Source organism: Bison bison, unplaced genomic scaffold (genome assembly GCF_000754665.1).
Source record: "Bison bison bison isolate TAMUID 2011002044 unplaced genomic scaffold, Bison_UMD1.0 scf7180017864050, whole genome shotgun sequence".
Classification (NCBI taxonomy): Eukaryota; Metazoa; Chordata; class Mammalia; order Artiodactyla; family Bovidae; genus Bison; species Bison bison.
This window is the reverse complement of record NW_011494622.1, coordinates 6,242,052-6,264,858: the sequence shown is the minus strand read 5'-3', so window position 1 is coordinate 6,264,858 and position 22,807 is coordinate 6,242,052. Positions and strand designations below refer to the sequence as shown.

General features: G+C 38.6%; 2 long non-coding RNA genes across 2 annotated transcripts in view; both read left to right on the top strand.

Moving 5' to 3' along the window:
- The first annotated feature begins 99 nt into the window (after window positions 1-99).
- LOC104985567 lies at window positions 100-4,510 on the top strand. Its single transcript, XR_824924.1, has 3 exons — window positions 100-193; window positions 3,624-3,736; window positions 4,437-4,510. It is a non-coding gene; the product is annotated as an uncharacterized LOC104985567 (long non-coding RNA).
- Window positions 4,511-5,685: 1,175 nt separating this feature from the next.
- Window positions 5,686-22,807, top strand: part of LOC104985566 — a 215,038-nt gene continuing 197,916 nt past the window's right edge. The window contains exon 1 of the long non-coding RNA XR_824922.1: window positions 5,686-5,730. This is a non-coding gene — a long non-coding RNA (uncharacterized LOC104985566). The remainder of the gene's footprint in view (window positions 5,731-22,807) is intronic.

Below are 22,807 nucleotides of genomic sequence, written 5' to 3'. Positions count from 1 at the left end.
AGAAGGGGACAACAGAGGATGAGATGGCTGGATGGCATCACTGACTAAATGGACGTGAGTCTGAGTGAACTCTGGGAGTTGGTGATGGACAGGGAAGCCTGGTGTGCTGTGATTCGTGGGGTTGCAAAGAATCAGACATGACTGAGTGACTGAACTGAACTGAACTGAAGTGACCACTAGATCTTCCTTTAGTGTGAGTTACCAGTTAATTGAGAACTGTTTTGAATTTCTTTAATAATTAAAAAAATGGTGATGTCAGTATTGAATTATAAAATTAAGATAAAGAGATAAAGAGACCCAGGGATATTATGACCAAAACTGAAGTTAACGGATACAGCTGACCGGGTTTCAGCATTTTCTCTGGAACTTGTTCTCATGATAAAAGAAATGTGTTCTCATAGCATCATCATAGACAAAGTCCAGTGAAAATGTTTTGTAATCAACCATCTTATAATGGAATAAATGTTGATCTGATTTATGAATTTATGGATTACTTAAGCATAGACTTCAACATTTTGTCATCAGGTTTTAAATTTATATATTGAGTTGCAGTCATTCTAGAATATTAGAGGATATTAATAATTGACTTCCTCAGAATGAAGATTTGTGGGCAAATCCAGCATATTTGCATCAATCTATCAAACTAGGGCTTCCCTGGTGGCTCAGATGTTAAAGAATCTTCCTGGAATGCAGGAGACTTGGGTTCAATCCCTGGATTGGAAAGATCCTCTGGAGAAGGAAATGGCTCTCCACTTCAGTATTCTTGCCTAGGCAAGAACAAAAATATACAAATTTTAGTTTTTTTTTTTCTCCACAAATTTAAGGGTGAATAATAATTGAAAAGTCACTTTGAAAAAAAATATATTTTTGGCTGTGCTGGGTCTTTGCTGCTCGCGGGCTTTCTCTAGTTTCAGTGAGTCGGGGCTAGTCTCTTGGTGCAGAGCTTGCACTTAAGGAACTACTCAGTTCCCCACGGCACATGGAATCTTCCCTTACTGGGGTTGAACCCGTGTCCCCTACATTAGCAGGCAGATTCTTAACCACAGGATTACCACAGAAGTCCCTGAAGAGTCCCTTTTGATGCCTATTTCTTGGCAAGAAACAGTCCTTTAAAAAAGTTGTATGTGGGTATGTTCATGTTATCACAAAAGCAGTTTACTTTTTGATATGCTTGCAAAGATTGCTGCTGCTGCTGCTGCTGCTGCTAAGTCGCTTCAGTCATGTCCAACTCTGTGTGACCCCATAGACGGCAGCCCACTAGGCTCTGCCATCCCTCGGATTCTCCAGGGAAGAACACTGGAGTGGGTTGCATTCCCTTCTCCAATGCGTGAAAGTGAAAAGTGAAAGTGAAGTCCTTCAGTCATGTCCGACTCTTCGTGACCCCATGGACTGCAGCCTACCAGGCTCCTCCGTCCATGGGACTTTCCAGGCAAGAGTATTGGAGTGGGGTGCCATCTGGGCACTTCTGAAATTCACTTTTCCCAAAACGATAAAAGACGTTTTATCTAAATATGTAATGTTTTTATGATCACAATTTTGATTATTATTGGCAAAATAATACCAGAAATTTTCATTAGCAAAGTAATACATATACCTGTGTGTGAACAGCTTTAACACACAGGCAGCATCCTCTGTAGAGTCTGAAATGCCTACAGTCGTAGCTGCCCTGTTACAATAGGCTGAGAAAGAAGACAAGCGTCTGCATTGTGCAATGTGGTTACAGAAATATTTAACAAGTGGAAACAAAGCATGGTCTAGGGGCTTCTTCAGTTGCCTTTCAAAGTGATATCGATACGGAATCTTACTGGTTTTATCATCTACCGTGAGTGTCCCTGGTGCTCAGATGGTGAAGAACCTGCCTGCAATGCAGGAGACCCAGGTTCAATCTCTGGGTTAGGAAGATCCCCCTGGAGAAGGGAATTGCTACCCATTCCGTATTCTTGCCTGGAGAATTTCATGGACAGAGGAGCCTCACAGGCCACAGTCCATGGAGTCACAGAGTCGGGCATGACTGAGCGACTGACAGTTTCACTTTCATGGGTAATTAAACCTTTCTCTTCCAGCAGAAGCTGGAAAAGGAGTGGTCTAAACCAGAATGCTTAATTGTGTCTCTCTCCCAGGAAAGGTCTGAGCCAGAAACTTAGAGAAATAAGGAAATTCTGCTCCAGCCTCCTGTTTCTCATCAGTATGTTAAGTGATGCATTCCATTTTCAGCCATGAATTGTGAAGGTTAGAATACTGAGGAGAGCGAGGCAGGTCTGACCCAGGCATCATTCCTGCTCCTCCTGATAGACCTTCCACATGTTTGCTTTCATCGTTTAGATTGAATGGCTGAACATCAATCATGCCCACATTCAAATGTAAATATGAAAGCATATTCCAGAGTAAAATATAAAATGGATTTTGGTCCTTTTGGTGAGTTAAATTATCTGCTCGATTGCTTCCATCCATTAGTGGGGATAATAGAGAACTGACTGAACATCTTTTCTATACAGGAACAATTGAATTAGGCTTTCTATCTACAAAAGTGACTATCACAATTACTGAATGTGTTTAATGCCACTATAAATCTTTCCTGAAAGTAGAGAAAGAAGAAATAATAACTCTTTGAGATATTCAATGGCTGGGAAAAGGGAAATTAAATACCACAATTATTCAAAATTATAAGTAAAAGCAACTCATGGGCTGCCCAAACTCTGGGAACCACAGTATCGCGTTATTAAGTAAACACAGATTGGAGTTTCCTTCATAATAGTCTAGACACCACACCAGACCTTAGCTCCTAAATATTTATGAAAAATTTTCTAAGAAAGCAAGATGGATATAGTCTAGACAAACAGTTCTTTACACAGATTCTCTTCTAGAAAACACTCATAGCATGTTCTCAAAAGGCCATCTTTTTAGTGGGAGCTATAGAGAGCTCCTATAAACCAATAAAGGCATAGTGTTCCCATACTTCTTAGGGGCATTTTTGTTTGTATGATGAAAGACCATGCCGTATCAACACACATAATTGTACTTGGAGACCATCCTTTGCCAAAAGAAAAGCTGTCTAAAATTGAAAATTAATTATAGTTTCAGTTTAGCCTTCTCTGTCTCTCCTTGTCTGTCTCTTGCTTTCTCACCACAGCCTAAGACTGTACTTAGTATCTGTGTTAAAAATACTGCAAATATAAAGACATGGAGAAGACTTAAGTATTTCTCCCACATCTCTAGATTAATATTTAAAACATAGCAAACTAAGTAGTAAATTAAAGATGCCATGGAAAAAGTCTCCAAGAGCTTGACTTCTGCAGTGTTACAGCAGGAGTTTTTTATAGATGATTGACCCCACACCTAGTTTTAGCCACTCGGGGCTCATGGAAAGCAATCAGTTCGAGTTGTTTGGTGTCACACAACTAGATGATAGAAGAGCCTGGCCTGGAAAAAAGTCTGGACCCATCAATAAAAGTTATTTCAAGGAGGATATAAAACACTGGGAAAACGAATGCCTTCAGCTAAGCCTACTTACTCCATTTTGTTGTTTAATGTGGTTTTTACCATTGCATTTTGTTGCTGTCTTGAGTCTATTTATGCATATATAAATTTGCTTTATCTGCCTTGGCTTTGTATTGTCTTTTTAGTTTGTTGAACTCACATGTGATAAGGAACATGCTATTTGCTAATGCAAGAAACCTCCGGATATCCCGTATAGGATGCTGTCAGTAAAAGTGCCCTGGAATGTGATGTTCCAAAGGTCAGGGTTGCCTTTTGTTCATATTTATATCCTAGCCACTAGCCATATTGGTTATTTAAATGCACATTTAAATTAATTAAAATTGAATAGGTAGGATTCACTTTCTCCATTGCACTAGCTGCATTTCGAGTGCCCAACAGCTTGAAATAATTCCATTGCTCAAGTGTAACCACTGGTCGCTACCAAGTAAGGAATATCAGCAGCAGCATAGAAGTTCTCTCAGTGCTGGAGGGCTTCCCTGGTGGCTCAGCTGATAAAGAATCCGCCTGCAGTGCAGGAGACCCAGGTTCGATTGCTTGGTGGGGAAGATCCCCTGGAGAAGGGAATGGTGACCCACTGCAGTATTCTTGCCTAGAGAATTCCATGGACAGACCGTGGGTCACAAAGAGCCAGAAATGACTGAGTGACTAACACTTACTTACTTAGTGCTGGTGGCAATGAGTACTACAAAGACAAACAGAATATTCGGGAGAGATTGGATGGGGGTACATATAGAGAGAGACAGTTGACAACTAGGTTAAGTGGATGGGTAAGGAGGGAGGGAGGAAGAGAAGGAGGGTAAAAGAATGAGAGAAGATGAAAGGGAGATAACTAGCTGATATTCTGAAATATTTTAGATAGGTTCTGTTGCTGGGTAATTCGGTAAGAAGTTCGCTCATCACCACCTTTCTGAGGCTTATAAAATGTATCTGATCCACAGGATACAGAGTGGAGAAGCCGTGACTTACTATAGGCACCCTGTCACTTCAATTAATACAGCATGCCCACCTCGAGGTAGGTGCTTTGAAGCAGAGTAAGAAATAGCAGCTTTCAAATTCTTTAAGCATAAAGAAGATAAAAGATGCAGTAATGATAATTTAGGATGTGAGCCTCTGGCATTCATGTTAGGGCACAGGGATGCAAAAACGATAAAAATGTCTGTGTACCTGTGGTTTAAGTCCATATTTATAACTTTTCCTTGAAGATTATATACTGCATTCTCATTGTTCCCATCATTTTCTTCTTGTTTTAAAATCATGTTATTGTATTATTGATAAAATTAATTTTAATATCTTACAAGCCATTTAGCAGAGCCAATAACATCTGCTAAGTATCACACATTACCAATGAGGATTATGATCCTTGTCTAATGACTACACGCAAGACCTTTTTTCCTGAGAAACATATAAAATGAAAAAAAAAATTTTAATGAAACTTATTAGGTTACATAATCCTTTCCCAGAGTTGAATAGTTCTCCAAAGAATAGTCTCAGTGTTTCTTTCTCAGCCCAGTTGGAAATGGCCCATATAATGGAATGACTGTCTTGCTCCCTCGGGAAGTGACAATATGTAGAATTCTGAATCAGAAACATCAGATTCCTGTGCAGAGTGAGGTTTTCCCATCCTATAATAAAAAGAACATAAACTTCCCCTCAGTGATAACACAGAAAAAGCTTTTATTAAATATTCTCATAAATCTACCTTGACTTTTTGCTTTTGTCTTAAAATTTTAATTCTTAAACATTCTGAATAATTGTTATTCAGAATGTTGGCTTCCCTAGTGGCTCAGACAGTAAAGATTCCGCCTGCAATGTAGGAAACCCAGGTTCGATCCCTGGGTCAGGACTATCCCTGGAGAAGGAAATGGCAAACCACTCCAGTATTCTTGCCTGCAAAATCCCATGAACAGAGGAACCTGCTGGGCTACAGTCCATGGGGTTGCACAGAGTCAGACATGACGGAGCAACTAACAATTCAGAATATAAATCATTCTGATGGGAAAGTACCTTACCTTTTCTTCAAGAATGATAATACTCACATGAAAATACAGCCAATTTCAGATAAAAGTTTTCATTTAGATATGTCAGTATACTGAAATATTTTAAAAACTCAATGATATGAACCATGAGGCAAATTATACCAGTATTAGTGGAGTACCATCTGGACATAACATCCATTTCTCTTCACAGCAAAGGATGCTCTCAATCCAAGGAAATATTCCAATGGATCTCTCTGTAAGTAGGAAAATTTTATTTTCGTTTTCATTCCACATGTTCTTTTCTGTATGGGTTATATGTAAAAAAGTTTTTTAATACAATTATTCAATTAAAAAGTGTAATATTTTACTATGCTACTATATGCTAATTATGGAGATGTAGGAATGAATAAGAAAGTTAGAGTTTATGATTTAGCGGAGCTTAGAATTTAGTTGTGACATAAACATCCAACACAAACTTACATGAATGTTTATTTTGTCAAAATTATAACAATAATATATGCATATAAACACATATGTATATATGTATTTAGTGAAAGGCAATCATTGATTGCAAGGAGAATATAAAATAGGTGGACCTTATCAGGCTGGGAGGTCAGAGGGGGGCCTCCCTTTCAAGTAGCATTTGCTGGGTAAGTATTTCCATGTGAAAAACTAAGGAAGAACCTTACAAGAAGAGGGAACAGAATGTGGAAAAGAGTCTAGAATGTGCTGGAAATGAAAAATGTATATGCCTAGGATGAAAAAGAAAGTGCTAGACTTTGTGGCTGGAGAGAGAAGCAGAGGCTGGCAAAGAGATTATTGCAGAGGAAGAGAAGCTGGAGGGGAGGAGGAGGGAATGAGAGTGGTACTGCGGAGCGTGGAGCTTCTGAGAGGTTCCGGGAGATCAGACTCCAAGGTGCCCTGAGGAAGATGGCAAGTGACCTCAGCAAATGCCAGCTTGGTGTAGAGTGTGACTGTGGTGAGCCATCATGAGAGAAGCTAGGAGTAGATGGGCGCTGAAGAGGAGGAGACGGAAACTGTAATTAATGCTTTCAGAAAAGTTGGCTTTGAAAAGTGGAGAGAGAACTACGCTTGCAGGCATTTGCTTTGTTCTTATTTTTAAGAATGGCAAATACTAAATTAGATTTCAGTGCTGGTGGGAAAAGGTCCAGCAGATAGGGAAAAGATAGATTTAAGAAAAAATGAAAGAGAGGGGATAATTCCTAGCATAAGAAAATTACAGAAAGAATTACATTTTAGATAGTTATATTTCTTTCAAATATGATACACATATATCTGGAAAATATTCTACTCTGTACTTTATTATGGAAATTCTCTTTGTAGTTATCTCTTTCCAAATTTAATTAATTTATTTAATTTTAATATTTAATCATCTGGCATTAAATTGTTTACTATGCATTATCCTGAAACTTTTCACAATGCTCATTACTAATAATAGCTTATATTAACTTAGCATTCCCTTATTACTAACAAATTTCTAGGTCATATTATTGCTCATATAACTAATGAAATTTTGGTTTAATTGGGCATTCTCAACAGTATGTATCTATTCTTAGATGGAACCTTGTTCTTGGGACTAAAAGAACTTACATTATGCAATGGAATGAATCTCTTGATCCTTTGAATGGAGAGAGGAAAATACAGAATAATGGAGAGGGATTTGGGAAGATGGCAGCTCAATTCAGCCACCACTTGTGGTTGCTGGGACCAGCTAAGAAGAGGTCTGGTAGCAGAGAGCAAGTAGCCAAGGGCTCCCTCTGGGCCTATGGGTACAGGGTTAGAGCAGACTCTTCTCTTTTGGGAGCTAAAAGAAATCCAGAGGAACAGTGTCTAAGACCTCTGGGTGGCCATTCTAGTGAGAGATTGGCAAAAAGCTTTTCTGACCCATAAAAGCAAAAATGGCATCTGATCATTTGACTGTCTAATCATTGACTCAGGAAGGTCATGATGATCTATCAAAAATATGAAAAAGTCACAAGACCTGAATAGAGTCTCAGAATTCTCTCCACCCTTAATATCAGACGATGTGAACCTTTGAATCTGGAATATTAAAGCCTCCCCACTATCAAATGTACGCCCCCCATGGCTCAGATGCTAATGAATCTGCCTGCAATATAGGAAGCCCAGATTTGATCTCTGAGTTGGGAAGGGAATGGCTACCCACTCCAGTATTCTTGCCTGGAAAATCTCAGGGACAAAGGAGCCTGGCGGGCTACAGTTCATGAGATTGCAAAGAGTCAGACACGATTGAGTGACTGACTCTACTGCTACCACTGAATGAATTGTTATATATCAGAAATCAATATCTAGAATGTATAATTTTAAAATATTTTATTGACAATGGAAGGAGGAAGAGGGTGTAGGGCAGGGGAAAGAGGAGGGATGAAAAACTTAACCTTTATGAACAGTATTATAAACTTGGTTGAACTATATTAAAGAAGAACCAAACATAGGGAAAGGTAAAAATATTTTGGATAGGAAATCTCTGCAGAATATTTTGGAAGTAAGCATTGATTTTATACAGATCCTGTGACCCTGCAGTTCTGTTCCCACATGCACAGGCCAGAGGAAGTCTGATATGTAAATACACGAAGAGACATCATCACCATCATTACTGTCATGACAATTCATGTTTACTGAGTATTTATGTACGTGTGTACATGCACGCTCAGCCATGTCCAGCTCTTTGCGACCCCATAGACTGTAGTCCACTGGGCTCTTCTGTCCATGGAATTTTCCAGGTAAGAATGCTGGCGTCGGTTGCCATTTCCTTCTCCAATTTATGTACAGGTACACCCATAAGCATATTATATGTAGTAGCTCCTTTATTACATTGCACCATTTGAAAATGCTGATGTTTGACTATTTTTGACCTACAAAAATCACAGTTACATATGCCTCAGGCGAATATTCTTTTTAATATTTCTATGAAGTAGTCAGCATTATCTTCATTTTAAAATGGGAAGCTGAGGCCCAGAGAGACTAAATAACTTTGCCAAGTTTGCTTAGCTACTGAATGGATAGCCATACATCAAATTCACAAAACCTGACACTGGAATCCATGCCCAAACCTGCGGTGCCGTACCACCTCTCAACCTGGAAAGAATGTTCACAGCAGCACACCTCAGGATAGCAATAGGCTGAAAACAATATTAAAGTCCCTTAACAAGGGAACAGATAAATAACTAGTTGTGTATTCGTAGAATACGAAGTACCCAAAATGAATAAACTAGAGTTCCTCATCTCCACGTTAAGTGGAAAAAAGCGTTTCCATGAAGGTTAAAAACATTTAAGATAGTGTTATATTTTGTTGAGGGACAAAGATGTATATGACACACAGATTCTTCCCCACAAATGAGAAGCCCCAGGCTAGGGTAATGGTTAATGCATGTGTAGAGGATGTCACTGGGGGAAGGATGAGGAAGAAATGTCAGCTGTATTGATAATATTTTAGTTTTAGTGAACTGGTTGGGTACATGAATGCTTGTGGTCTCATTCTTAAGGCAACTCTGCAGTCAGAGAGAGAGAGAGAGAGAAATACCCACAAAAAGATATTCTCAGAGAATGTTATGAGGAATGAAAAACTTGATAAGAGTGGGGGCAGTAAAAAAAAGACAGCATTAAACATTTCAAAGATGTACACAGGGAGTACGATATGATCTCATGTATGTAAAATTAATCTGTATTTACTTGCATGTTCACAAGAGGAGCATGAAGTAGAGAGGCCAAGATCTTAACAGAGATTGTGCCAGTGTGATAACATTTCAAAGTGACTTTTACAGTTTTCTTACAATTTTGTACAATTTTCAAGTATTTTGCACTTACTTATATGCAGTCAGAAAAAGTTACAGCATTGTAGACAGAGAGGCTTGAGAAAGCTAGGTGGGAAGATGGACTCAAACTTTCAGTAAGGCAGATAAATGCTGGCTTCTCTTTCATTTAGGCTTCCCTGGTAGTTCAGATGGTAAAGAATCTGCCTGCAAGGTGGGAGACCCAGGTTCGATCCCTGGGTTGGGAAGATCCCCTGGAGAAGGGAATGGCAACCCACTCCAGTATTCTTGCCTAGAGAATTCCACGGACTGAGGGGCCTGGCTGGGTGCAGTCCATTGGATCATAAAGAGTCAGACACGACTGAATGACTAACACTTATACTAAACTTATCTCTCTCATTTAGAAGTGATAGACAGTATTTCCCACCAAGATCACTCATCTGGTTCAAATTCCATGTCTTATGGGACACCATCTAATTAATTAGCTAACGATCTCCCTAGGAATGTTTGGGCTAGGGATCTATCTTCTTCTACGGTGTGCTTATATCTTTGACAGGCATGGGAGCTTTTTATTTTCCTTTTTTTTACAATTTCTATTTTTCATTAGAGGATAATTTACAATGTTGTGATGGTTTATGCCATACGTCAGCATGAATCAGCTGTAAGTATACATATGTCCCCTCCGTCTTGATCCCTTCTACCTCCGCCCCCATCCCAACCCTCCAGGTCATCATAAAGCACTGGCTTTGCGCTCCCTGAGAACCAAAAGGGAGCAGTAGCATCGAAACGTGTGCACTACCATATGTAAAATAGACAGCCAGTGGGAATTTGCTATATGAAGCAGGGAACCCAAAGCCCGTTTTTTTAAACTGGAATGGTTGGGGGGTGGGGAAGGGAGAAGCAGCTTAGGGGTCCAGGAGGAAGGGAGAATTTTAAATTCAGAGTTACAAATACATAGATTTTTGGAAGGATAAATAACGTTAGGGATGAATTATATAGGAGGAGAGCACCGGGTGAGGGATTTGAAGTTCTAAGTGGGGCTAGAATGAGGTTCTATCCTTCCCTCATGGGAAAGGGGTCTACTCCATACACGCCCCTTGAACTGCCTTGGACTGCCCTAGAGAAGACCAGAACCTGGCCAGTCTCTTTTTCATGAAGTTGAGATGAGCACAGAAACAGAACTATCTCCTTGCCCAGATGGTAAGGTACGAGATGTGTTAGAGAGGAAGCCATTCTTTCTACCTTGCCTGGAACCTGATGATTCTTTGTCACCATAGGGACAGGGCTTCGCCAGCTTATGGAGTCAGCATCTTGCAGGGTCAGTGCATTTCTCAAGAAGGGCAGATGAGAGGTAAACTTCCCCAGATGAATTCCCAGGGAGCCAGAGCAAAGTGGCCAGTAAAGTGGAAGGGAGGTTTGGTCTCCTGCTGACAGATGAGGTTGTGAGCAATTGCTTTGAGAACTTTTAAAGATGACTGGAAGACTTAGGGGAGCAAATTTCTAATAACAGGAAGATGGTTGGTTGGTTCATAAAAAAAGAATGTGTATCATTGTGTACGCAAAAATAGATCATGGTTAGAAGTACCAATATGGGTTACCCTTATTTGGCTAAATTTGTAACTAGGTATTGTCTAATGAAGAATGTTAGCAGTGCTTTTTAGTATTGTGAGGATTACTCTTCACAATGTTAAAAAGTTAGGAGAATTGTCTGAGTTTAACTTTTTTAAAATCATGAAATGAGTGAAAGAATAATAGTGTGAGAGACGATAAGAGCCAGAGTGAGAGACAGATAAAGACATGGAGAAAGAAAGAACATTAGTTACACATAGAAGCAGACGGGATGAGGAAGAAAAATGAAGACCCATAATAGCTCTTCAATCTGTCTTTATAGAAGTAAACAATCATTAATAGTGAAAACACAGAGCTGAAACTTTAGAGCTGAAAGGAGGCTTAGTTTTCATAAATTCCAGAAAGCTCATTATACTGATTAGGAAACACAGTCTAAAGACTTCCTTAGAAGAAGAGTCTCAGACTGAACAGATTTCTGTTGAATGTCATGTATTAACTTAAGGCTTAATATATGTATTGTTAGCATTTTCCAAATTGGGTTTTCAGCAAATTAGTAGCAAATGAATCATCCATAATTACCGGAGTTGAATTAAAGGAGAGTATTTTCCTACTTAAAAGGTAGGCTGGGGTCAATTTTATGGCAGTGTTATTTATGTTTATGTGTAAAGACATCTGGTGGCCTGAAAATTCCATTTCCATTTCCAAGCCTTTTATATTTTCCACAAGTTGAAATTCCTGGTTCCTGCTAAATTCATTAGAATTGTTATATAGGTGAAAGGAAAGGATATAATAGAAATGGTAAGTGAAAACCTGTCATGAAGTCACTTTTGTGACCCCATGGACTATGTATAGCCTGCTGGGCTCCTCTGTCCATGGGATTCTCCAGGCAAAAACAGTGGAGTGGGTTGCCATGCCCTCCTCCAGGGGATCTTCCCAAATCAGGGTTCGAACCCAGGTCTGCTGAAGTGGCAGGAAGATTCTTTACCACTGAGCCACCAGGGAAGCAGGGTATTAGAATTCAAAGGAAGGTAGAATAACAGAGCAGATTGAGGGGAATATGAATGAGAAGAATTATCCTCATCTTCAGAATGGAGAAGCTAAGGCACAAAGTTAAATAAGACAGTGACATGTGCGCCACAGGTGGATGGGAAATGCTGTCTTAGAGTAGTTTTAATTTGCTTTTCTCTGGTTGCTAACGAGTTTGAAAGTGTTTTCCTCTGTGAGGCATCCATTGTGCTTCCTTTATTGAGAAACCCCTTATCTTTCGCCAATTGCTACATTATTTGTCATTTAAAAAAATTCATTTGTAAGAATCCTTTATATGCTCTTCATACCAAACCTTTGTTGGTTTTGTGTTTTGCAAACACATCCTTGCTATTTGAGGCATGTGCCTTCACTTTTTAATGGTTTCTTTTCATGATCAGAAGTTCTTTATTTTAACATAGTATAATTATCAGTCTTTATTTTATGGTTGCCTTTTATGTCCTTTTCAATATCCTATCTGGAGATATTTTTTTATTGTCTTTCAAAAGCTTGTGCTTTTGCCTGAAACATATAATTCTTTAATCTGCCTTAAAGTTACACATGGAGAGGATATGAAGTAGAAATATAATTTTTATTATTTTGTATCTACAACTAAATGTGCTCATACCATTTCTGAACAGTCTGTCCTTTACCATTGTACTACAAGCCCCATTTCATGAAGGATCAGATTTCTAAATGTGAGAGTTTATTCCTGTAGTTTCCATTCTCCTTTCTTGCGTCTTATTTGTCTATCTCTAGACAAATATCATGCTATCTTAATTACCTTTGCTTCACAATAAGGTTCAATATATCTGATAATAGGGCTTCCCTGTTGGCTCAGATGGTAAAGAATCTGCCTACAATGCAGGAGACCTGGGTTCGATCCCTGGGTTGGAAAGATCCCCTGGAGAAGGAAATGGCAATCCAGCATTCTTGCTTGGAGAATTACATGGACAGGGGAGCCTGGAGGGCTCTACAGACCATGGAGTCTCAAAGGGTTGAACACGACTGAGCAACCTTCACTTCACTTCACTATCTGATAATAAACCCCTACCTTCCTTGGCCCTTTACTACATAAATTTTAGAATCAGCTTGTCAGATTATAGGTAAAAAATTTTTGTGTCATTATATTGAATTTGTAGATAAATTTGGGGGGAATGGACATTTTTATGATGTTGAGTCCTTAAAATTTAGATATAGTTTCTAATGGGAAAGACATTATTTTCCTAGGCCAACAGGCATGATTTTTTTTAATATTAAAATTAATTTATATCTGAAGTTAAACTTAGTAAAACTGAATTTTAAACAGAATGAACATTTATAAAAATCTGAAACTCCTCTAATTCTAGAAGCCAAGGAGCAGTTTACAAAACTGAGACACATTTTACAAAGCATTCCTTACCTGAGACCCTTGTCCTTTTAAAATTCACTGAGTTATAAGAAGAGAGAATCAGCTTTTATAATTTTAAGGAGCTTAATTCATCTGGTTTAAGTTCACTGATACTAAGCTGATATAAAAGCTGTTTCTTCTAGGCTGCTAGAAGTCTGTCTTTTCAGTTGAATTTTAATTCCGGTATGGAATTGCTTTTTTTTTAAGCTACATTTTTCTGAAAATGCATATATTTTGAGCAACAATTTCCTCCAAACATCCTCTTATTTATGCGTTTCTGATTTTGTGCATTCCTCTCATGGTGAGATGAACAAGCAGCTGAACTTAAAAGGGTCAAAACTTCAGAAGCCCTTTTTCTTGAAATGCAGGGCCCGAATTCACTTACAGAGTCAAAACTGGTCCAGAGTTCTTACTTTCATCGTTCATGTGTTTCCATAAGCAAAGCTTCCTATTCCCTAAATCCCATAGTCGGAAAGCAGCTCTTCCAGCCTGGCTAAATATGGGGTATGTCAACCAGTCTCCCTCTTCATCTGGGTGGGTGGTACCTTGAGAGTGTTAGTTGACCCTACCCTTGGCACTGACGTCAGACCTGTCACTGGTTCAGATGCCAACTGAACTCATGAGATGCTTCATCTCTTCTTCCATGGAAGTGACTTCAGTCATTGGGAGAAACAGAAAACTACTTATTATGTGAAACTTTTGGACCCATAGGCGTGTGGGGTGTTTTGAAGAAGACCGAGATCTCATGGCTAGGGATCCATGGCAGTAGAAGGAGACAAAGGAAAACTGCCAGTGGAATCCTCTTAGGGGGATGTAGCTAAGAGAAAATTGGTTTTACTTACACTTGGTAGATGCAGAAAAAATATTTGTTGATAACAGCCAATCTTCAAAACTGTATTTCTACCAAAAACCAATTCAGAATTCTCAGAAAACCATTGAAAGACATAGTGATATAGAGGAAATTGAGTTTTACTTCTTAAAGCAAGTTTTCTCTATCTCTTTGATTGTCCCCATCAATTTTAGATTTGGATTTGCAGCAATAGATTTGTGGAGGCTCATTTTTTTTCCTTCCTGACTCTATGGCTACAATTTATTCAACAAGTCTGCACCTTGGGTTATGACTATATGGATCTACCAACTAGATTTCCCTAGGGTGAAGTAGCTAGATCTGAAAACTTTTATCTTGTAATGCACTCAAGCTTTTGCTAAGAAGTATCATTATTTACTGAAGTAGTAAATATAAAATGCTAGCTATATTAAATTATTTGCCCCCAAATGGGTAGAACATAGAAAAAAGTTAAACACACATTTCTATTTAAGTTCATTATATCTTAGGCAGTGGATGTGAAGTTATTTCCGTTACTGTTAATCCAACCCTGTCTTTTCTTAATCATTAAAGGAAAAGCTTTTCTTTTTTTTCCTCTTCAGGCATCAACAATCCCAGAGGCCTAAACTATCATAATACTTTTTGGCTATTTCAAATAGCCAAATCACAAATCTTTCTTACTTCAAGTAGTTTAGATTTTATAGGAATTTAATGATATTTAATGGATTTCTTAGGCTTATCCAGAAGATGATTTTGGTTTGTCCAGTTGGCACTCTCAGCACTGGTATATTCTCTTTACCCTGTCTCCACAAAAGGACCTCCCTTCCCTCCTCCTTACTTTTTTTGCATTGGTTATCTGCTTCCTTTCATTTTGGAATAAAACTGGAACATTTAATAGGTAGATAAATGCAATTTTGTTGTTTTGATTACAATCAGCAGGGTTTTTTTTTTTCCCCTGATGCCTATACTACCATGTCACTTACTCTAATTCAGGGCTAAGGCCTTTTATATGCTATAGTTCAATAATTAAGATTATGAAACAGCCAGCCTAGGAGATTAATAACACATATTTAAACTTACTTCTTAATGGGGCTTTGCATTTTTCTCTCTCTGGCCGTCATAAAATTCAATCAGATAGAACATTTTAAATGTTATATTCAGGACTTTTCCTCTGTTCTCTCGTTTTGATCCTCACTTGATATGTCTGTTTTTCTTATTTCCTTCGTTGAACAGAAACAGTAGCTAACTTCTCTGTAGTTCAGAAGATATTAATGGCACTTTTTAAAGGTTAAATGATAGCCATATAGGGTTATAAATTGTAGGTTAAAGTGTATGATCAGTTGCTAAAATAGAAAATACAATTTGGGGCTTTTTAGTTGTAGAAAAACAATTACATATAAACCACTATGATTTCTATTAAAAAAAAAACATTTTCTATCACAAATCAAAGGCACAAAACCATAATATGTCAGCATTAGCAGTATTTTGGCAAAAATGCACTTTTTCAAAGTCCAAAGCTTGCATTGCTTTTAAATGATAATGAAGTGGCTCTTAGGCCCAGTAAGAAACCCTCTTCAGATGGTCTATAGCTTTAGAAATGCTTTAAAGCATCAATATTCTCTGCAGAAGTCTGGTCTTTTAAAATTGCAAATTGGAAAGGCATAACAAATGTCTTCCTGATGGTCAAGTTTTAGGAAAATTAAAAATGTGGAGATTAGCATATGATAGTACAAATCCAGGAATGGTTGTTTTTAATCCTTCTGTTCCATACACAGGTTTTAGAAGTTAGAAATTACAACACTTTGATTAACAAATGACATTATAAGGTAGATATGTATCTTTTTCACAGGGAGATGTTGTGAAATTAAGAACCAGAAATCTTTGTAAGTCTAGCTTAGTGCTAAGCATGCTGTTTGGTCTCAAAAATCAAGAGATAATTAATATTTTGCAGTCTGTTGTTACTGTTTGTTTTCTCCTCACTTATTGCATAGTTCTTTTTAAATAAGCAGAATCATCTGAGTCTAGAATCTCTTCCTACCCATTTAGAACTCCAACATTTATGTGTCACTCAAGTAATTTATGGATGCAGGAGCCAACATGTGTCTTCACGTGACCGATTTTCTTTCTTAGGGCAACTGGGCAAAATTGGAAGTTATATTATTTGTCTTTGGTGTTTTAGCCTGGATGCCTGGAAAGCATCATGCTGCCTCCCAACCCCCACCTCCATTTGCTCCTCTGACCTTGTCAGGAAAGGCTCTCCCCCTCCCCAATCCTCACCAGAGTATGCCCGGTGCTGATAGACAAAGGAAAATTTTTGATGTCTTTGAAATATCAGACTCTTTATTCCACCATTATTCAAGATAAACTTTGGGTGGCCTTACTGTTTCTCAAGATATACTTGCCAGTTCTGGGACAATTTCCAGACCTGGCGTATTTCTGACTCTCTGGAGACCAAATATTCTGGTTTCTTTGGGACTATCCCAACACAATTATTAATAGTGCCTCTTGCAGAATCAGAAGTTTCTGTTTGAACAATAAAGTATATGGCTGCCTTAGCTATAGATCAATACTTAATTTCAATTTCTGTAAAAGAACAAGTAAGTTGAGGCCTGGAAAGAGAATATTGGTTTTAATGATTCAACACTTTGCTGGTATTTGAGAAAGCAGATTAATTGGGGATTTGGGGGCTTGAACTGAAATGAAATGAGTTGAAAAGTGAGTGAGATGCAAGGAAAGGATCATACCTGGAGAGGAAGGTAGGTTCTTTCACAATTAATCAAATCAAGTCACATTGTGCATTTCCATAATAACCCATATCATTGCTCTCAATCATAGCCTACCAGCAGCTCAATTATTTTTCTTTGTTGAATCTCCTATCTCATTGTCAGTCCCCTCCATATCTATTCAGGCTCTACACTAGAAGCTACAGAATCTTGCTTCATTTTTCTTTCCCACAAAATTACTGTTTTGTTTCTGTCTCTTCCAATTCTGTCATAAGATCTGAGTCAGAGACTCTCATTGGTTTTGCCACTGCTAGGGGTGTTGTCATAACCTTCTAACTAACTAGTTTCCATGTGTGTTCAGTCACTCAGTTGTGTCTGACTCTCCACAACCCCATGGACTGTAGCACACCAAGCTTCCCTATCTTTCAATACCTCCTGGAGCTTGCTCAAACTCATGTCCCTTGGGTCAATGGTCCCATACAACCATCTCATCCTCTGCCACCCCCCTTCTCCTTTGGCCTTCAATCTTTCTTAGCATCAGGACTTTTTCCAGTCAGTTGGCTCTTCGCATCAGGTGACCAAAGTATTGGAGTTTCAGCTTCAGCATCAGTCCTTCCAATGAATATTCAGGACTGATTTCCTTTAGGATTGACTGGTTTGATCTCCTTGCTGTCCAAGGGACTCTCTAGAGCCTTTTCCAGCACCACAGTTTGAAAGCATCCATTCTTTGGTGCTTTTAATTTGTCTTCCATGCTATTGACTGTTATTTCCTGGAAAAATATGTATCATGTCCTAACCTGCTTTAAAACTTCTGTGTGCTTACTGTTGCCAATAAAGTAAAGATCTAGCTGCTTAATAGGGTATAAAAGAGCTTTCAAAATCTGGTTTCAAAGTCCATTTTCCCCATTCCCGTCTCCAAGTTCTTGTCCTGCTCTGCACTAAACTGAAACTCAGGCCATGCTAAAGTCTGTTAGTTCCTACAGACACCTTCTCTCTGTTTCTTTGCCAGAATGTCCTCTTCCTTCTCATTGCACTCCCATCTTTCTATGCTTCATGTATGTCCAGATAGGCTTCAAGACCCAACTCAAATATTATCTTCACTCTGAAGCTTTTTCCAACTCTTTTTTAAAGCAGAAGTTTGTGTTACCTGTGCACTTTAAAAATGCTTCTATTCTAATGCTGACAATGAAGGCCCTGATTGATGACTGTCTTACTTTTCTGTTATCAAACTTCTGAGGGCAACAACAAAGTTTTGTGTGTTTCTGTGTGGACAGAACTTAAGAAATTCTAGTACATGATTAGACCTCATTCTGTATTTGTTAATGAAGATTAAGACTCATCATACATTTCACCTGGAGTTCTTTGTATCTACTTTCTACCTCTATTGAAAACCACGTATTCACTTTTTTATTTTATATGGACTCTAGTTCCCTTCAGTCTTATCAGTATGTCTTTTTGTTTCTCAAACTTAAGAAGTTGCGGAGTCCCAAGGTAATCTCAAGGATTCTACTGATCCCAGTTGGAAGAATATAACATAAATTAATCTAAATATTTTAGATGATCATTTATCACTATGTGATAATATACAACAATATCTGTGGTGCGTACTGAAATTTCATAGCAATATACAACCAGAAGATGGTCCTCTAGATGATTGAGAAAATGCTCATATTAATTTTCAAAGAATTTTGTCAAAATTAAATATAAGATAAAAATTACTCAGATCCCTAGCAGATCTCCCAAGGCTATTTTGAGAATCACTGCACTGTGGAGAGTTCCCTTCTACTCCTGTGCACTGCCAGTTTATTATTCAGAGAACACAGCAAGGGTCACCAAGTAGATACTATGGATATTTGCCTACAGAGGGAATGTATCCCATCCTCCCAGTCACAGCTCACCAAAGAAGAAACACAGTTTGAGGAACAGAAATAAGAAGAAGAGAGAGTGAGTGGAGAGGAGGCAAGAACAGGTGAAGGAAGGGGGCCCACAGAAGTAGACAGGGAACTGGCCTGGCTCTGGACAGAGGCCGGGCACATGTCCTGCTTGATGGATTTGTCAGGGACACAGCGCACCGTGGTCTACCTTGAGCCACCTGCTCTGATGTGTCTACACCTTTCTGCTTAGTCAGAAATTGTACTGTTCAACATTAAGAGTCTATTTCTTGCTTTAGATGGAAATGTCATCTCTAGAAATTCTCTGTAAAAAGATTCCTATTTTACAGGAAAAATTAAAAAAGACCAAGCATTCTGGTTAATTTACTACAGTGATTTGTTAGTTTAGATCGACTCCCTTTTAGCCAGCTACAGTCTTCCGAGGTACAAGGAATTGAAGCTGTGACTCATAACAGTAACAACAACAAACATAATAATGCATCACATTTTCTAAAAGCCTAAGTGCCAGGGAATGTTCTATATTTTACATATGTGAAATCATCTAGTCTGTAAAAATAACTCTGTGATTAGGTGCTATTATAACTCTCATTTTGGAGATGGAGGAACTGCCAAGAATCACATCTACTGATTCTGCCATTATGTTCATCCAGTCTCTTTTCAACAGAACCCTTGGTCATGAAGAAGACTAAAGATAAGGACAGGCTGCCTTGGAAGAAGCACATCTGTACAGTTGTAAATTCTGAGCATATACCTTATGATCAATTTGACCAAAATAAACATTCATGCAATTTTAAATATACATTTATTAAGCTCAAACTTAGAGGCACTGGGCTAGGGGCTGAGACTAGACAGATGCAATAGAAATAATAATTGAGAAATATATGTGCAAACCCCTTGTATATGAAGAGCAATGTATCTTCAAGGAGCAATGTTTCAAGCAAAAGGCTTTCACTCTGTCCCTCAAGCTTCTAGTCTATGATTTCCACCCCATCAAGGAATTTACTAAGCAAAAGCATTTTCACTTCAAAATAGCTTCTTTCTATTTCTTCGTTCTGAAGACTGAAACTCTTCTGATTGCTTGCATTTCGATGGAATTGACCAGAGAAGGTTGCCGTGCACTTAGATAACACTTATATTTGTCCATTCAAAAAATTTTCTTGAGCACCTATCTGCCAGGCTTTGCTCAGTGCGATGTAGATAGCAGTGAGCAAGACAGAAATGGTTCTGAGTCTCATGGAGTTTGCTGTATAACATGTGCTTTGGTGGGCTACCACTAAGCAAAAAACATCTGCCATAAATCAACAAAGTTATTAATTCCGACTTCTAGCCGTAAGGTGGCACACCTCCAGTGATTTATTGTGCAGGAACTGCCCTTGCTATGCATGTTCTTGCAAAGTCTCATTAGGACCTTTAAACTAAAAATATCTGATCCAACTAAATTTTGGAAAAGGAAACTATTATTTGAAGAATTCATTTTCAGCAGCTGAGTGCCTCAGGAAGTTAGTAATGCCCAATGGAGCTTTATGCTTCTGGTCTTCTCATTTGAAAGCAGCAGAGGTTGGAACAGTTCTTAGTTATTAACATCTAATGGCTGTTTTGTGACTTCTCAAGTGCATTGGACTCCTCCTCCCAAGTCCCAGGGAATGGAAAGATACTTATTTGAATTTAATTAACTCAGAGGAGAGTCAGCCTAAAGGATAATGATTGAATATACTTAGTACTGAATGTTCCTACATCTTCCCTAAAACTTAATGATGGATTTGTTGGACTGCTAATTGCCAGGAATATATGGAATAGAAGCCCTGTGGAGAAGTAAAGCCAAAGTCAGGAAGTATCTGTCACCACCATTCTCCCTCTGCCATTAAGTTACAGTCTCACCTCTGTCTGTATCCGTCTTAACACAGAATCCCCTTTGCAGAAGTTACCCCTTAATGTTCCAGATAGAAGCTCCCTGAAATGTAGAAAAGAAGGACAATGAATGAGACTTCCAATCTGTGCTTTTTCTTAGAGGCGACTTCTCAGTCTATCTTTCTCTTCTAAATGTCTGTAACACACATGTTACTTTGCTAATTGAAAAGATACTTCCATTTTTATAAGTCTTGAATAACTTCCTTTTTGATCACTCAAATTCATATCTAGGTTAATGAGATGCTGTACATAAATTCCATGTTGTTTTGTAGATGCTATCAAAAGCTGTCATAGTAATTTGTTCACAGATTTATTCATTCTCAAATATTTATTGCAGATATGCTGTGTCTCAGGCATTGTGTGACAAAGCGCAGGCATACCAGTGAACAAAGGGAAAGTGAATTCGCTCAGTCGTATACGACTCTTTGCGACCCCATGGACTGCAGTCCACCAGGCTCCTCTGTCCATGGGATTTTCCAGGCAAGAGTACTAGAGTGGGGTGCCATTGCCTTCTCCAGGAGATCTTCCTGACCCAGGGATTGAACCCAGGTCTCCCGCATTGCAGGCAGACGCTTTACCATCTCAGCCACCAGGGAAGATTTCAGTGAACAGTGAACAAGAGAGATATAATTACTACTCTTATGAGTTTACAAACTCACACATGTATTTATTTACTCGCCTATTTAACTAGTATGTATCATATGCTAGATCCCGTTTAAGGGACCTGGGAAGATTCCAAAATAAATAAGAAAACATTCTAAGGAACAAATGCAGGAACATTGTAAGGAACAAATTATGGGGATAAATTTTACTTCAGTTTATACAAAAGGTGTTCAGGTTGATTGCTGGTGCTGTTAAACAGGTTAGAAGATGAAGGAGAAGAACTAGCTTCAGGGCAGGTTTAGGGGAGACAAAACAGCAAAAATAGTGGAAGGATAAGGAAGCCACAGAGTTTGATTTGAGATGATATATCCACGTGTGTCCTTTTCTACTCAAATGAGAGACCATGAGCTTCTCCAATCTCAAGAAAGAACTGATGTCTTCATTAATGCATATGTTAGATATTATTTATTTTTTATTCTAAATCTTGTTCCCAAAGGAGTTTTAGTAGCTTAAAATGCCATGTAGAATAAAGTAAGATAAAATAAAGATGAGAATACAAGGGATGTGGCGGGCATTTCTTGTCTTTGGAGAAAATCTTTCTCCCAAATTAAAAACCATTCTTTTCTGCTACATGTATCTCTGGAGCTTCCTGGATCTCATCCTATCTAAAGTCTGATTGTTTAACTTTTTCTTTCTTTCTGTGATCTAGTCCAGACCTTACAAATTTTTTTTTTTTTCCTTCCTTAAATCGGTTAGATTTTGGCTCTTCTGGTTTCAACCATAGAATACCTGATTTTAAAGAAGTTCCTAAAGGTGGTTGTTGTTCTTCAGTTGCTAAGTCGTGTCCAACTCTTTGTGACCCCATGGACTGCAACACACCAGGCCTCCCTGTCCTTCACTGTCTCCCTGAGCTTGGTCAAACTCATGTCCATTGAGTCAGTGATGTCATTCAACCATCTCATCTTATGTCACCCCCTTTTCCTCTTGCCTTCAATATTTCCTAGCATCAGGGTCTTTTCCAGTGAGTCGGCTCTTCTCATCAGGTGGCCAAAGTATTGGAGCTTCAGCAGCAGTTCTTCCATTGAATACTCAGGATTGATTTCCTTTACAATTGACTGGTTTGATCTCCTTGCTGTCCAGGGGACTCCCAAGAGTCTTCTCCAGAACCAGTTTGAAAATCCATTCTTTGCTGCTCAGCCTTATTTATGGTCCAACTCCCACATTCATACATGACTATTGGAAAAACCATAGCTTTGACTATATGGACCTTTGTCAGCAAAGTGACATCTCTACTTTGTAATACACTGTCTAGGTTTGTCATAGCTTTTCTTCCAAGGAGCAAGTATGTTTTAATTTCATGGCTGCAGTCAACATCTACAGTGATTTTGGAGCCCAAGAAAATAAAGTCTGTTGCTGATTCTATTGTTTCCCCATCTACTGCCATGAAGTGATAGGACCGGATGCCATGATCTTAGTTTTTTGAGTGTTGTGTTTTAAGCCAACTTTTTCACTGTCCTCTCTCATCTTCATCAAGAGGTTCTTTAGTTCCTCTTCACTTGCTGCCATAGGGTGGTGTCATCTACATATCTGAGATTGTTGATATGTCTC